Genomic DNA, 14,525 nt, shown 5'->3' with positions numbered 1-14,525 from the left:
AAATAGACTAACAGCTAGAACTATCTCTCAACTATTTCCAATAGTCTGAAGTTGTCAAATATTCATCAGAGTTGATTTTTCAAGCACATAACGTACCCTTAATAGCTAAGAATGAGATCAAATGCTTCCAAGATAAAAAAAAAAGCTCAAAAATAGAAAAAACTCTCTCAACTCTTCTTATTTTTCACTCCAATCTTTGTAATAGAGTTTAGTAGTTCATCTTGTACCATTCAGATTAGGTTAGTGATCATAGGTACCTTTTATATCTATTCTCCTTAATTACTTAAAGTGTGCGAGTCACTTTAAGGGGATTGATCAAGCTTAGGTCAGCCTGGTTATTGTTGTAGGTTCTAAATCAGCCTAAGAAAAGTTAGATTTTGAGTTTTGTTTGATCTCGTGAAAAATTATTGTTAAAGGTTATGGTTGAGCCTTCGAAAAACTATTTTAGGTTTTGGTTGATCTAGTGAAAAACCATTGTTAAAGGTTGTGGCTGAGCTTGTGAAAAGCCATTGTAAAAGCTTGGTGGATGTTGGGGAATTCCACTGATTCTAGTGATTTGGTTTGAAAATCCTTGATTACGAGATTAAGGTAGTGGATGTAGGTTAAATAGACTGAACCACTATAAATCTTTGTATATTGTTTACCCTCTTTTATCTTTCATTTCATTCTTCTTTAAATCATTCATTCATCTAGCTTTTAACTTCTCATCATTAACCTTTAAACAGCCATCAATTTGAATTCAAGTTTAGTAACATTCAAAAAATGCTACTCACCCCTCTCTAGCGCACATCTTTGGGACCAACAAAATCCAGATTTCCTTAAAGCACTATGGCTCTCATTTCTAGAGCCACAATTCTCACTTTTCTAGATTAATGCTTATGCTACATTCATTTTCAATATCGCAACTCTCAACATCAAAAGTTGTAGTTCTGACTTCTCTGTTTTGACTACTACTCTCATAGTGTAATGCTTCCAATTCGACAAAGATTATTGCCATCTTTTGATTGGAGCTAGGCAAAGTGGTAAACATCAAAGTTCAAGCCCTTCCACTTAACTTTCCAATGGTTCAAGAATCACATCAATTAAGCTTCTATAGCTCAAGTTATCCTTGAAATACTAGAGTATATATGACCAAAGCCATCACCATACTTGCACAAATTTTCATTAAATGAGCCTTTTTCATTGAATTTACTACAAAGCAATAAGAGAAGTTAGCAATAACTACTTTTAAAGTAATTTAAAACAAAATAACGTAAAATTAAACCAAATAAGCCTTTTTTATTGACTTTACTACAAAGTAATAAGAGAAATCAGCAATAACTATATTTAAAGTAATTTAACACAAAATAACATAAAATTAAACCAAAATAACTTAAATCAAACTAATCAACATGTAATCTAACTTAAATAGGAAAACACCTAACTTAGTCAAATCTAAACCTAAAATTTCAAAGATCTAGCTATTTAAGCTTTCAAAATGTGTCAAAATAACTTTATATAGTAGAGTTATCATTATTCTTTGTCGTTATCATATTCAACTGTCTATAATCTATACATAATCTCATAGATCCATCTTTCTTTTTCATGAATAACATTGGTGCACCCGATGCTGACACAGAAGGATGAATAAAGCCTTTGTCTAATATATCCTCTAGCTAATCCTTAAGCACTCTAAGCCTTGCGATACCATTCAATTCGATGATATAAATATAAAACTTGTACCTTATAACAAGTCAATGCAAAACTCTTTGACTTTATCCAGGGGCAATCCTAGTACTCTTCGAGAAACACAAGAGTGAATTCCCTCACAATTGGTATGTCAACTGTCGTTGGATTAATACATGCAAGTGCACTTGGCTGTACAAGTAATGTAAATGCATGTCAATTATGTTCCCGACAAAGATTTGTACCTATTTTTCACAAAGTATTAAATTTATAACAAAGAAATTTTATCCAAGCACTCAATTTCCAAATGATTAACTAAACTAAAAGTGATTAATTGACCAAGTAAATAACAAAGAATAAAAATTCACTAAGATAAATATCAACTCAAAACCTAGGATTATACTATTATTCAAAACTTCATCTGAATTAAATTATTCTCCTTAACATAGATTAACGGACTACATGGCTAACTTAGAATCCATATTATGTACAAGTCTCTATCCAGATCATGTACACATACCTTTTCAAAACTAATTCTATATGTCCATGCAAACTAATTAGAAAAGGTTCATTACGTTCGTGTTCTAATATGACTGCCTAAGGTATTTAGGTATATGCCTATCCTAAATACAAAACTATCACCGAACTCTAATGTGAATCAAATATAGGCTATTATAAGCAATGGTTATTCTAAATTCCCTCTGTCAAGTTGCATTTAGAAACTCAAAACATTTCAACTGGTGATCAAGTTATGAAAAGTATTAAGTACATAATTGAATAAACTATGCATCATCCATTAATACTGAGAAAGGAAAAATCAAATATTCAAACTACATAATGAAGTAATCAATAATCCTAGAAAACAAATTTAGTTCACCATTGTTTCCATAGCAGACATAATTAATTCAAGAGAAAAGATAATTTCTATAGGAAAAGAACATGAGAGAATTGAAGAGTAAAGAAATATCAAAGCCTCTTTCGATTCTTGATCATCGAAAACTCTATTATATAGAGTTATCTTATGCATCGTTGGAACAAAAAATTAAGCTAAGTCATATAGTTTTAAGTAATCCATAGGTAATTTTATGCTTAATTGTAGTAATTTAATTTATGTCATGGCATTTATCAGTTACTCCATTTCAATGAATTTCTTGTTAAAATCCCTTATTGCAGCCTCTAATTAATTGATTTTCTAATATTGAAGGATATGCATAGACTTGAAACTCAAATGGCAAAGGATGGTGCAAGTAGCATAAGCAAGGCTTCTGAACATGTTACAATGTTTTGAGCATAACTTATGCTACAGAACTTAAATAGACAAGATTCATGGACCAATGAATAGCTAAGAGGAAGAGCTACAATTTTTTGGTTAGCATTTCACCCAATTCAGAAGGGAACATGGTTAAAAATGTAGAGAAAGTTGACTGATTGCAATAGACTGTAGTTCATGTTGATAGAAGCTTGGGTGCCTAAGTGTCGAATACATTATCTGGAATGTTAAAACAAGCCACAAAATAGAACCTTGGGCATTTAAGCACCAGCCCTTGGGCGTGTACGCTCTGACATGTAATTTTGCACAATTTTGGCCATTCGATTTTAACATTAAATGGCCATCAAAAGAGGTACAAATATAATTATTTCTTAGGGTTGAAAGGGAGCATCTTGAGGAGCAACTTCAAAAGAAAAAAAAAGCTTTCCAGAAGGAGAAAATAAGAAGAAAAATCTTGAAGAAAAGCTTGACAAAGCTACACCAAATGAGTTTTCTCTCAGTAGCTTTATTTTTCTCTCTCTAAATCTCCTTGTATAACTGCTTAGTTTTGCTGAAATTTTATTATGGGCAATTGAAATGTTTAGCTAAACTTTCTTTTCTAGGATTATGGTGGATATTAATATATAGTTTGGATGCTTGATTGACTATCACTTATTTTCTAGAATATTTAGTCTTTATTTAAATATGCACTTATTTCCCATTTTGCTGACTAATCACTAATAGGATGTGTATAGGTTTTTAGATAATACTTGACAAAGTTAGTCTAAAAAGACCATGGTTTTGGTAGTATATGATTATTGCAATTAAAAATTAATTGGGACATTTGTTAATAGAGTAAACATATACCTATTAACCATATACAGTCACTTTATAAGACCTAAACTTAAGGAGCTTAGCTTAATTAATTAACTATAGACATACAGAGAATTAAATTAAGTTAGGCCATTGTACGATATCTCGACAGAGAATCATACACACTTAAGACTAGTTTTCCATAAAAGTAGGTAATTAGTCAATCTTAAGTCCAAATGAAGCGTTAATTGAAACCATAATTCTAGGTACTTCTCCACTATTCTCCAACTCAATTTACTTGTATTATTTTTTGGCTTAGTTCAATAGTTTAGCCTTGCTACTTTAATTTTCATTTTCAATTAATTTCCAAACTAGATTTCCTTCGATAAGTTTAGATTGCCCAATTTTAGCAATTAGCAAGAATTTAGATACAATTTCTATGGAGAAGATAACTCACTCACTATTACATTACTTGTAGCCCATGTACACTTGCTTGATGTTTTGCTAATTTGATAAAAGTTTTAAAGCAAATTGTCTTGATAAATTACCTCGAGTTGTGTCTAAATCACCACAACATGTTCACTAAAAATCTGCTCTTAGTCTCCATTGCATAGTTCATCACCATATGACTTTATGCAATTGAAAACCTACAAACACAATGACTAAATCAGCATTGGCCTAGAATAGGGCTTTCAACATGAAAATAAGCTAAACTTTCTTGAATTAAACTAAGTTCACATGCTTTGTACTAGTCAACTAAAAACATAAAAATTGTTTAAAACTATTTAAAACAAAAGGACTTAGCTACATTAATATCCCAAAATGTGACTAAATAACTCTACATAATAGAGTTATCATACCACTAAACTTAATATTTTGCTAGTCCTCAAGCAAAAACTAAAATGAAACAATGTAGTTAAGGACATCAACTATGACAATGCACCAAATTGTTCATCATCTCTAAATTCTTCATTAATTACCTTGTCTTTCAAGCTCATAACAAAACGTGGATATTATCTAAGTTCATGCTTGATCTAAGTGCATGCTCATTTTTGAATGGGTTTTCATGTGTGTGTGTGAAGTTTCTTACAATGGAGATCATGCACTTTGGAAAAGATTATGATCATGCAAATCTCAACAAACTTAGAATTTCATATGTTCTTTTTTCATCCCACTCTCCACTAACGTAGGCCATCACATAGCTATGGATCCCTAGGACTTTATCAATTTTATAATGCTCGACTAGGGTTAAGGTATGACGTGGGTTATATCAAGGCTTAAATCACCCTAAACATATAATTATTCTAGGACCTAGCCTTATCTTCCCTCACCAAGTACACTTTTTTTTTTCATTTCACTTTTCATTCATCAAGCATTTTTTTTATTCACAATTCAACATCCCCCAAACTTACTTTCTTCATTGTTAGTAGAATGAATGCTTCACATCTTGCTTAGAATTTTCCTTCACTCATCCTTTTTACCTTTTTCAATAGTTGATCCATATATAAATCCTAAAACAAAGTACATGTTTAGGAGTGAGGTAATGCAATTGGAAATTTATTTAGAAGCAAGGATAATTTATTTATGGTTGACTCGAAAGTGTGTACCAGGGATCAAATTGGACTAGTTTAGCTCGAAAGGCCCAATCAATCCAAAGATGGCCTAGGACATTTCCTAGCTAAATGTCATCTTAGAATTTTGCCTCAAAGATCAAACAAATTCTAAAATTGTTTAGAGTAAAAAGAATAACAAGGCAACTAGTTTTCCTCATTGGATAGATAAATCAAATTTTTGGTGCATAAACTCTAGCTTAATCTTTTTTTTAAGTCATAAACTTTAGTTTAATCTTTCAACATGTTCCTAGCCTTGACATGGAAATGAACAAGTTTAAACAAAAAATATGATGTAATAAAAGAAATCATAAAAATCCCACCCCAATTTAAAGTGAACGTTGTCCCTAATGTTCCTAAATGTAATACTCCCCAAAACTTGCAAACAAAGTCAATCCTCATCCTCTTCCCCAACAGCATCATCATCCTCATCCTGGGTGGGATCAACGAGTAGTGTGAGGAAGGAAGCCATGTCCATGCTAATATGCTCAGCATATGCTGTCATCATTTCCTCAATGGCTTTTAGACACTTTGCTTGATGGTAGAAGTGATGCTCAAGTCATTTGATTTGTTAAGACAAGGAGAGATTTTGAGAATGCTGCGATGATTGAGATGCAGAAGTTGAATTTCTTTCAATAGTGGTTTGCTCACATATGTGAAACCTGTTGATGATACCACCATCCAATGGAATCTTCAAATGTAACAGCTCTTAATTTAATGACCAAACAACTCTAGCTTAGCAACACAAGGCAGTGATCAAGGATGGATACTACAATCTGTAACGTGGTGAGAAGGCTAACATGATAATGTTGTTGAAGATCAATTGCCTAATGTCAATGGATTTTCTTAATCAAGATTGCATACAGGAAGATCATTCGATCCTTTATCATGTCGGACAAGTGTTCATAGGAAGCATCTTTGCAACTAATAAATGATACCACACTTTGTAGTTGTTGTCCATGGCATTAGCTATGAAAGAATTTGGAACACCTTTTTGCATTTTCCATTTAATACACAAAATACAAAAATATCCTAGAACTTCATCCAAATCGATGTCACCATTCATGAATTGGTTGTACTCATCATTCCTAATGTAAAGTGTATTCTAAAATTGATTAATAGTGCTAGCATCAAAAGGTACCTAACATCCTCGAATGAAGGCTCGGCCATCATCTTGTTTAACAACATTAGCATAGAACTCTTGAACAACAAGCACTACTGCAACCTTTGGCTAGCTGTAAAATTTCTCCCATTAGTGTGCATTGATAATATTATAGACCTCAGGATAGAGCTAATAATTTTATTTTATAGAATTATTTTAGTCCACTTTTGTTATTAAATATTAGCTAAGTCCTTAATTTTCAATTATAATTTAGTTATATTTGGTTGTTTTTATAATTAGTTTATTTTTAAGTTACTTTAATTTTATGTTATTTCTTTTAATTTGGTTATTATTTATTAGTCTTTATATTTTTGTAGGAACTAAGGGAATTAGGCTTAATTTGGGGAAGTAAGGTGTTGAAAGCTCTAAAAGTCTACTTGCATATGCTTCAGTGTTTTCACTATAAATTACACTACAGAACTCCAAATGATGTGATTCTTGAACCGTTGGAAAGCCTGGAGACAAAGCTACAATTTATGAAGAGTACTTTACTAGCTCTACATTGAAGAAAGAGAAAATTACATCGAAAAATGGCTGGGCGTACTAGGGAAGGAATTGTAATTTTTTTAAAGATTGGCAATTGATATTTGGGCCTTTCATTACACTTTTAAGTCCAATTAAATCATAGATCAACTTAGGGAACTATAGGTTAAGTTTGTTAGTATAAATAAGATATTTTTAAGAGACATTTGGTTAGACAACTTATAGAGATTCAAGAAGTTAGAAGTTGAGGGTGAAAGTTAGAGAGCAAAGTTGCAGATATTTGTTTTGTTTTCTTCTTAGCTTTTAGTTTTCATGTTACACTCGATGGTTGAAATTTAGATAATGTTATTGTCTTTGTAATCATTAGTAGCTAATTTTCTTTTTCTAGGATTGCAATTGAACTCACATGTAATCTAAATTTTTAGAATGAAACCCATTAAAATAAGTTAAGGAAGAGAGGTAAGATTTAGAATGAAGTGTGAGGGATATTGTAATCCTAGGCTTGTTCGATTTTCCTTTTACCAAATTATCTTACTACTTTAATTTTTAATTAAATTAGTTTTAGTTAATTAATTTAGTTATTTGAATTTGACTATTTGGATAAGATTAAATTGTTCTAATTTTAGCACTTAGTAAAATTTTTTATCAATTCTTTGTGGGATTGATACTCTACTTACTTCTATACTATCTATTCAATACGTATAATTGTGCAGTAGAATTTTACTTCATAAGTTTTTGGCGCTATTGTCGAGGAATTGTTTCTAGAATCTTTACTAATGCTAATACCAAAAAATTTAGTCTTACTTCATATTTTATTTTTCTTGTTTTAATATTAGATTTTGTTTGCTTGTAGATATCTTTGGTCATTATATGCAAAGAAAAAACAACTTGAATCTTGTTCCTTTTGATCTAGAGATAGAGAGAACTTTCAAAAGACATCGAAGGGAAAATTTGCAAGTTGCTACTTTAGATCAGACAATGGTTGAGGATAACAACAAAAATGGCAATAATGCCATTAATCTAGTTCCCGAAGCAAATAGAGCACTACGAGATTATGCTATTCCTCTTTTGCAAGGTTTACACCAAAGCATTAGTAGACCTTCTATCAATGCAAATAATTTTTAAATTAAACCAGCTTACATTCAGATGATTCAATCTTTAGTCTAGTTTGGTGGGTTACCAAGTGATGATCCTAACTCTCATTTGGTAAATTTTCTAGAGATTTGTGATACCTTTAAACACAATGGAGCAACTAATGATGCTATTAGATTAAAACTATTTCCATTTTCTCTGAGGGATAAAGCAAAGAGATAGCTTAATTCACTACCCAATGGGTCTATCACTACATGGGACGACTTGGCTCAAAAGTTTATCACAAAGTTCTTCCCACCTACAAAGATTGCAAAGATGAGGAACGATATCACCTCATTCACACAATTTGAAGGTGAATCCTTATATGAAGCTTAGGAGAGATTTAAAGAACTACTGAGAAGATGTCCACATCATGGGATTCCTGATTGGTTGCAAGTTCAAACATTCTACAATGGGCTAGTTAGGTCATTAAAAACCACAATGGATGCTGCTGTTGGTGGGGCATTAATAAGTAAGAATGCTTAGATGCTTATAATCTGTTGAAAAAGATGGCCTCAAATAATTATCAATTGCCTTCTGAAATGTTGGGTTCGAGAAAAGCTATTAAAGCCTATGAAATTGATGAACTTAGCACCTTGACTGCTCAAGTAGCGAGAAAAGTGACTACATTGTCCAAGAAGTTTGACACACTACAAGTTCATGTAGTTCAAAATTCATTTGTAGTCTATGAGATGTGTGGAAATGGCAATCTGATTGATAAATGTCCATACAATTCTGAATCAGTCCAATTTGTGGGGAGCTATAATAGATAGCCAAATAATCCATACTTTAATACTTATAATCCTGGCTGGTGAAACCACCACAACTATTCATGGAACAACAATGCAAGGCCTCTAAATCTAAAACCCATCATGGCTCCTAGTTTTCAACAACAAGCTAGATCACCAATTCCTGAAAAAAAGTCCCAAGTGGAAGAACTTTTCTTGTAATATATATCTAAGACTAATGCTATAATTCAAAGTTAAGGAGCTTCTTTAAGAAATCTTGAAATCCAAGTGGGACAACTTGCAAATTCCATCAACAACAGACCTCAAGGTTCATTACCCAATGACTCATAAATCAATCCTAAAGGTAAGGAACAATGCCAAGTAATCACTTTAAAGAGTGGGAAAGAAATTAAAGGTGAATGAAAAATCATTTGAATTTGCAAATGAACATGTTGATAAAATAGGATTGTGTGAGAAAGAAATGTAAGTTGAACAGAAAAAAGATGAAAAGGCAAACAATCAAGGGACTTCTCAAGTAATCCATCCTCCACCACCTTTTCCCCAATGGCTCCAAAAGCAAAAGCTTAAAAAGCAATTCTAGAAGTTCATCAATGTCTTCAAGAAATTACACATAAATATTCCTTTTGCTCAAGTTTTGGAACAAATGCCTAGTTATGTCAAGTTCTTGAAAGACATCGTATCCAAAAGTAGAAAGCTAGGTCAGTTTGAAATTGTCTCCTTTATAAAAGAAAGTAATGCAATTCTCCAAAATAAACTGCCACCAAAACTCAAAGATCCAATTAGTTTCACAATCTCTTGCACTATTAGTAATTTATTTTTTGCAAAAGCTTTGAGTGATTTGGGTGCAAGTATCAATCTAATGCCTTGGTCAATTTTGATAAACTTGGTTTAGGGGAATGCGAACCCACTTTTGTTACTTTACAATTGGCTAATCGCTCTTATGTGTATCCAAGGGAAATTATTAAAGATGTTCTTGTCAAGGTAGATAAATTTATTTTTCCTGTTGATTTCATACTTCTTGACATGGACGAAGACAAGCAAATTCCAATCATCCTTGGGAGGCCATTCTTAGCAATTACTAGAGCTTTGATTGATGTTGAAAAAGGTGAGCTCACTTTGAGAGTTCAAGACTAACAGGTAACATTTAATATTTTCAAAGCTTTAAAATTGCTTGTGACATCTAAAGACTACTTTTCTATAAGTGTGGTAAATGTTTTTACACAAGAAGGTTACTTAGAAGAATATCCCAAAGATTCTCTTCAAGCATGTTTAGTTGTTATTTCTGACAGGGATGAGGATGAATTTATTGAATATTCAAATTTGTTAAATGCTTACTTCAAACTTAGAACTAATCATCAAATTGAGTCTTTAGATGTTTCAGCTTCTTTGATGCCAGCTTCTAAGCCCTCCATTAAGGAACTGGCCTACTTTGAAATTCAAACCTTTGCTTGCACACTTGAGGCATGCTTTTCTTAGAAAATCTTCTATTCTTCTAGTTATTATTTCTGCTTCTCTTACTAACATGCAAGAGGAGAAGTTATTAAAGATGCCTGGAGAATTCAAAAAAGTAATAAGGTGGACCATAGCTGATATTAAGGGAATTAGGCATTCTTTTTGCATGCGTAAAATTCTCTTTGAGGGAAATCACAAAGCCACAATTGAACAGCAAAGAAGATTCAATCCCATCATGAAAGAAATGGTCAAGAAAGAAATCATCAAATGGTTAGATGTTGGAATAATTTATCCTATTTTTGATTGCTCATGGGTAAGTCTAGTTTAATGTATTCCTAAAAAAAGGGGGATGACTATGGTTGCCAACGACAATAATGAGCTCATTCCAATAAGACTTGTGATTGGATGGAGGGTATGCATGGATTATCGAAAGCTCAACAAAGTTACAAGGAAATATCACTTCCCTCTTCCATTCATTGATCTAATGTTGGATCACCTGGCTGGTAAAGACTATTATTGTTTTCTAGATGGTTATTCTGCTTATAACCAAATTGCTATTGGCCCTAAAGATTAAGAAAATACTGCATTTACATGTCCTTATGGCACCTTTGCTTTTAGAAGAATGCCATTTGGATTATGTAATGTGCCTGCCACCTTTCAGAGATGTATGATGGCAATATTCACAAACATGCTGGAGAAATGTTTGAGGGTATTCATGGATGATTTTTTTGTCTTTGGAAATAATTTGGATGATTGCCTTTTAAATCTTGTTAGGGTACTTAAGCAATGTGAAGAAACAAATTGGGTGCTCAATTAGGAAAAATGTCACTTCATGGTGTGAAAAGGTATTATTTTTGGGCACAAGATCTTCAGTAACGACATTGAGGTAGATAAAGAAAAAATTAAAAACATTGAGAAATTACCACCTCCAATAAATGTCAAAGGTATTAGAAGTTTTCTTGGTCTTATTGGTTTTTATAGAAGATTTATTAAGGACTTCTTAAAAATTTCAAGAGCATTGTGTAATTTGTTAGAAAAAAATGTGTCATTTAAGTTGGATAATCAATATCTTGATGCTTATGATAAACTAAAGAAAAGATTAATTTCTGCACCTTCATAATTAGTCTTGATTGAACTTTCCCTTTTGAACTAATGTGTGATGCGAGTGATTATACGGTGGGAGCTATTTTGGGACAAAGAAAAGATCAAATCTTTCATTCCATCTATTGTGCTAGTAAGCCTTTGAATGAGGCCTAGAAAATTATACCACAACATAAAAAAAGCTTTTGGCTGTGGTTTTTGCTTTTGATAAATTTCGCTCTTATCTCGTGGGGATAAAAGTGATAGTGTACACTGACCATTCATCTATCTAATATTTGACTGCCAAGAAGGATGCTAAACCATGATTGATAAGTTGGTTTCCCTTGCTACAAGAGTTTGATCTAAAGATTCATGATAGAAAAGGAGAAAAAAATCAAGTGGCAGACCACCTTTCAAGATTGGAGATTAAAGCTAAAGGTAAGGATTCAACCTTAATCAAGGAGACTTTTCCTGATGAACAAATCCTTCAAGTTGGTGAGAAGTCACTTCCTTGATAGGCTGATTTCGTGAATTATCTAGTAAGCAATATTATTCCCCTTGATTGAAATTTTCATCGAAAAAAGAAATTTTTCTATAATGTTAAGTTTTATTTTTGGGATAAGCCTTACTTCTTTAAGCAAAGTAAAGACCAGATCTTCAGAAAATGTGTCTCGAAGGAAGAAATTCAAAGTATGCTTCACCATTTCCATTCTTTCGATTATAAAGGACACTTTGGAGGAACAAAGACTACTATTAAAATCCTCCAATCAGGTTTGTATTGGCCCACATTTTTCAAAGATGCTCACAATTTTGTTTTGTAGTGTGACAGGTGCCAAAGAGTGGGTAATATTTCAATGTGACATAAGATTCCTCTCAACAACATCCTTAGGATAGAAATTTTTGATATATGGGGTATTGACTTCATGCGTCCATTCATATCTTCATACAATAACACATACATCTTTCTTGCCATAGGTTATGTCTCCAAATAGGTTGAAGCGGCAACCTTTCCTTATAATGATTCAAAAGTGGTGATGAATTTCATTAAGAGGAATATTTTCACTTGATTTGGCACTCTAAGGGCAATTATTAGCAATGAAGGCAGTCACTTTTGCAACAACTATTTGATGCACGTTTTACAAAATATGAAGTTAAACACAACGTTGCAACTACGTACCATCTGCAAACTAGTGGCTAAGCAAAAGTGTCAGATAGAGAAATCAAGAGGATTTTGGAGAAAAATTGTGTCCCACAGGAAAAGATTGGGAAAGAAGATTGCATGATGCACTATAGGTAAATCGGACTACTTATCAGCCCAAATGGCATGTCTCCATATAAGTTGGTCTTTGGCAAAGCTTGTCACTTATTGGTGGAACTTGGACACAATGCTTATTAGGTTGTGAACAAGTTAAATTTTGATCTACAAGTAGCAAGGGAGCAAAGGTTGTTGCAATTTTATGAACTTGATGAATTTAAACTTTGAGCTTATGAGAATGCCAAACTATATAAAAAGAAAACAAAGAAATGGCATGATAAGAAGATAGTGGAACGAAGCTTCGAGCCTAGACAATTAGTGTTGTTCTATAATTCTCGCTTGAAATTATTTTCAAGAAAGCTCAAATTAAGGTGGTCTAGTCCTTTCATTGTCAATGAGGTATTTCCACATGGAGCAATCGAAGCTCGGGGGACAGATGGTCTAAAATTTAAAGTCAATGGGCAAAGATTGAAGCATTATTGGGAAGGCAAAATTAATCATCAAAAGTCCTCAATACACTTACTTGACATGGCTTAAAGTCCAAGTTAGTCCAATCAAAGACTATAAATGAAGCGCTTCTTAAGAGGCAACCAAAGCTTCTACACCTTACTTATTTTAGCCTTTCTTTTATTTAATTTTTTAGTTACAATTTATTTCTTTTGATTTAATTTTTTTTTGTTTTCTTTTGCAAGTAATTGGTTTAAAAAAAAAAATCAAAGTCGCGGCCCTTAAATTGAGCACTGCGGCCCTAAAATGAGGACGAACAAGGGTTGAAATAGAAGATTTCAATGCCATGACCCTCAAAGAGAGAACCACAGCACTAAAAAGAGGCTTCAATAGAACGTGTGAGCATTGCAGTGCTGGTTTGGGGCCCAATCCCACCTTTATATAAAAAACCATTTTTTTATTGCTCCTCATTCATTTTTCTTCTGCAGCCCTCACGTTCATTCTCCCTCATCCTCCCTTATTTTGCTTCATTCAAAGTATCTGCATATTTCTTTTCTTGGGTTTCATTTTGCTTTTCACTTTTAACTCTTACACTCACTCTTCTCACAAGGTAAGTCTCATCATTTTTTCTTGTTAAAATATTTTTTTGTTGAATTATTTTGTGAGGATCATACTTTTGTTGTCAGTATTGCCTTTGTGAAATACTGTGCTTTTGCACATTGAATGAATCCATTGTGCATGTTTGTTAATGGTTGTTACTATTCTTTTATGGGTTATGCTTGGAGTGCAACAAATTTTTGGTGATTAGTGACAAATCCTTGGATGGGTTTTTACATTTTGTAGTAACTGCACATCATATTGTTGAATGCTTGCTTCTTATGAATGGTTTATAGCTAATGGGTATGCAAATTTATTTTTTGAAACTTTGATTTGGCAGGTAAAAAAAATAAATTTTGGAATCGTTTATGCAAAAATTGTAGTACTTGGTACTGTGGAAGAGTGTAGTTTCATAGAATTTTATTTTTGAATACTAAGTATGTGAACTTTTTGCTACATATATGTGTCTAGCATATGTTTGTTGAACGGAATAAATAAATTCTTCACGATGGTGGTGTGAGATTGTCAATTTTAAGACGTTGTTGTAGAATTGTTGCATAGAATTTCTTGAATTGGACAAACACCAATTAAATAATTGCTTTTGGATTTTTAATGCTTTCATGGTTGTGCACGGAACACTACTTGCATACTTTTACTCTGGATTTGTTTTGATAATTAAACTTTTTTGGTAAGAATGGCACCCAAACAATCCAAACCAAGCTCAAGTGGCGCCTTTGATAAATCGAAGTTCATCTTTGCTGATGCCTCTGCAAGATATCATACATTGTTGATCAACAAAGTGCCAATTCCTGAATGAGGGATAGATATCCTC

At 32.6% G+C, this 14,525-nt stretch overlaps 1 non-coding gene and 1 pseudogene across 1 annotated transcript; one reads left to right on the top strand and one right to left on the bottom strand.

Moving 5' to 3' along the window:
• The first annotated feature begins 7,960 nt into the window (after nucleotides 1–7,960).
• Nucleotides 7,961–14,525, top strand: part of LOC110420762 (uncharacterized) — a 78,947-nt pseudogene continuing 72,382 nt past the window's right edge.
• LOC149526945 (small nucleolar RNA R71) lies at nucleotides 8,387–8,493 on the bottom strand. The gene has a single exon (XR_016351491.1). It is a non-coding gene; the product is annotated as a small nucleolar RNA R71 (small nucleolar RNA).

This window comes from Theobroma umbraticum, unplaced genomic scaffold (genome assembly GCF_002168275.2).
Source record: "Theobroma umbraticum cultivar Fairchild unplaced genomic scaffold, ASM216827v3 scaffold_86.0, whole genome shotgun sequence".
Taxonomy (NCBI): domain Eukaryota; kingdom Viridiplantae; phylum Streptophyta; class Magnoliopsida; order Malvales; family Malvaceae; genus Theobroma; species Theobroma umbraticum.
This window is presented reverse-complemented; position numbering and strand designations above follow the sequence as displayed.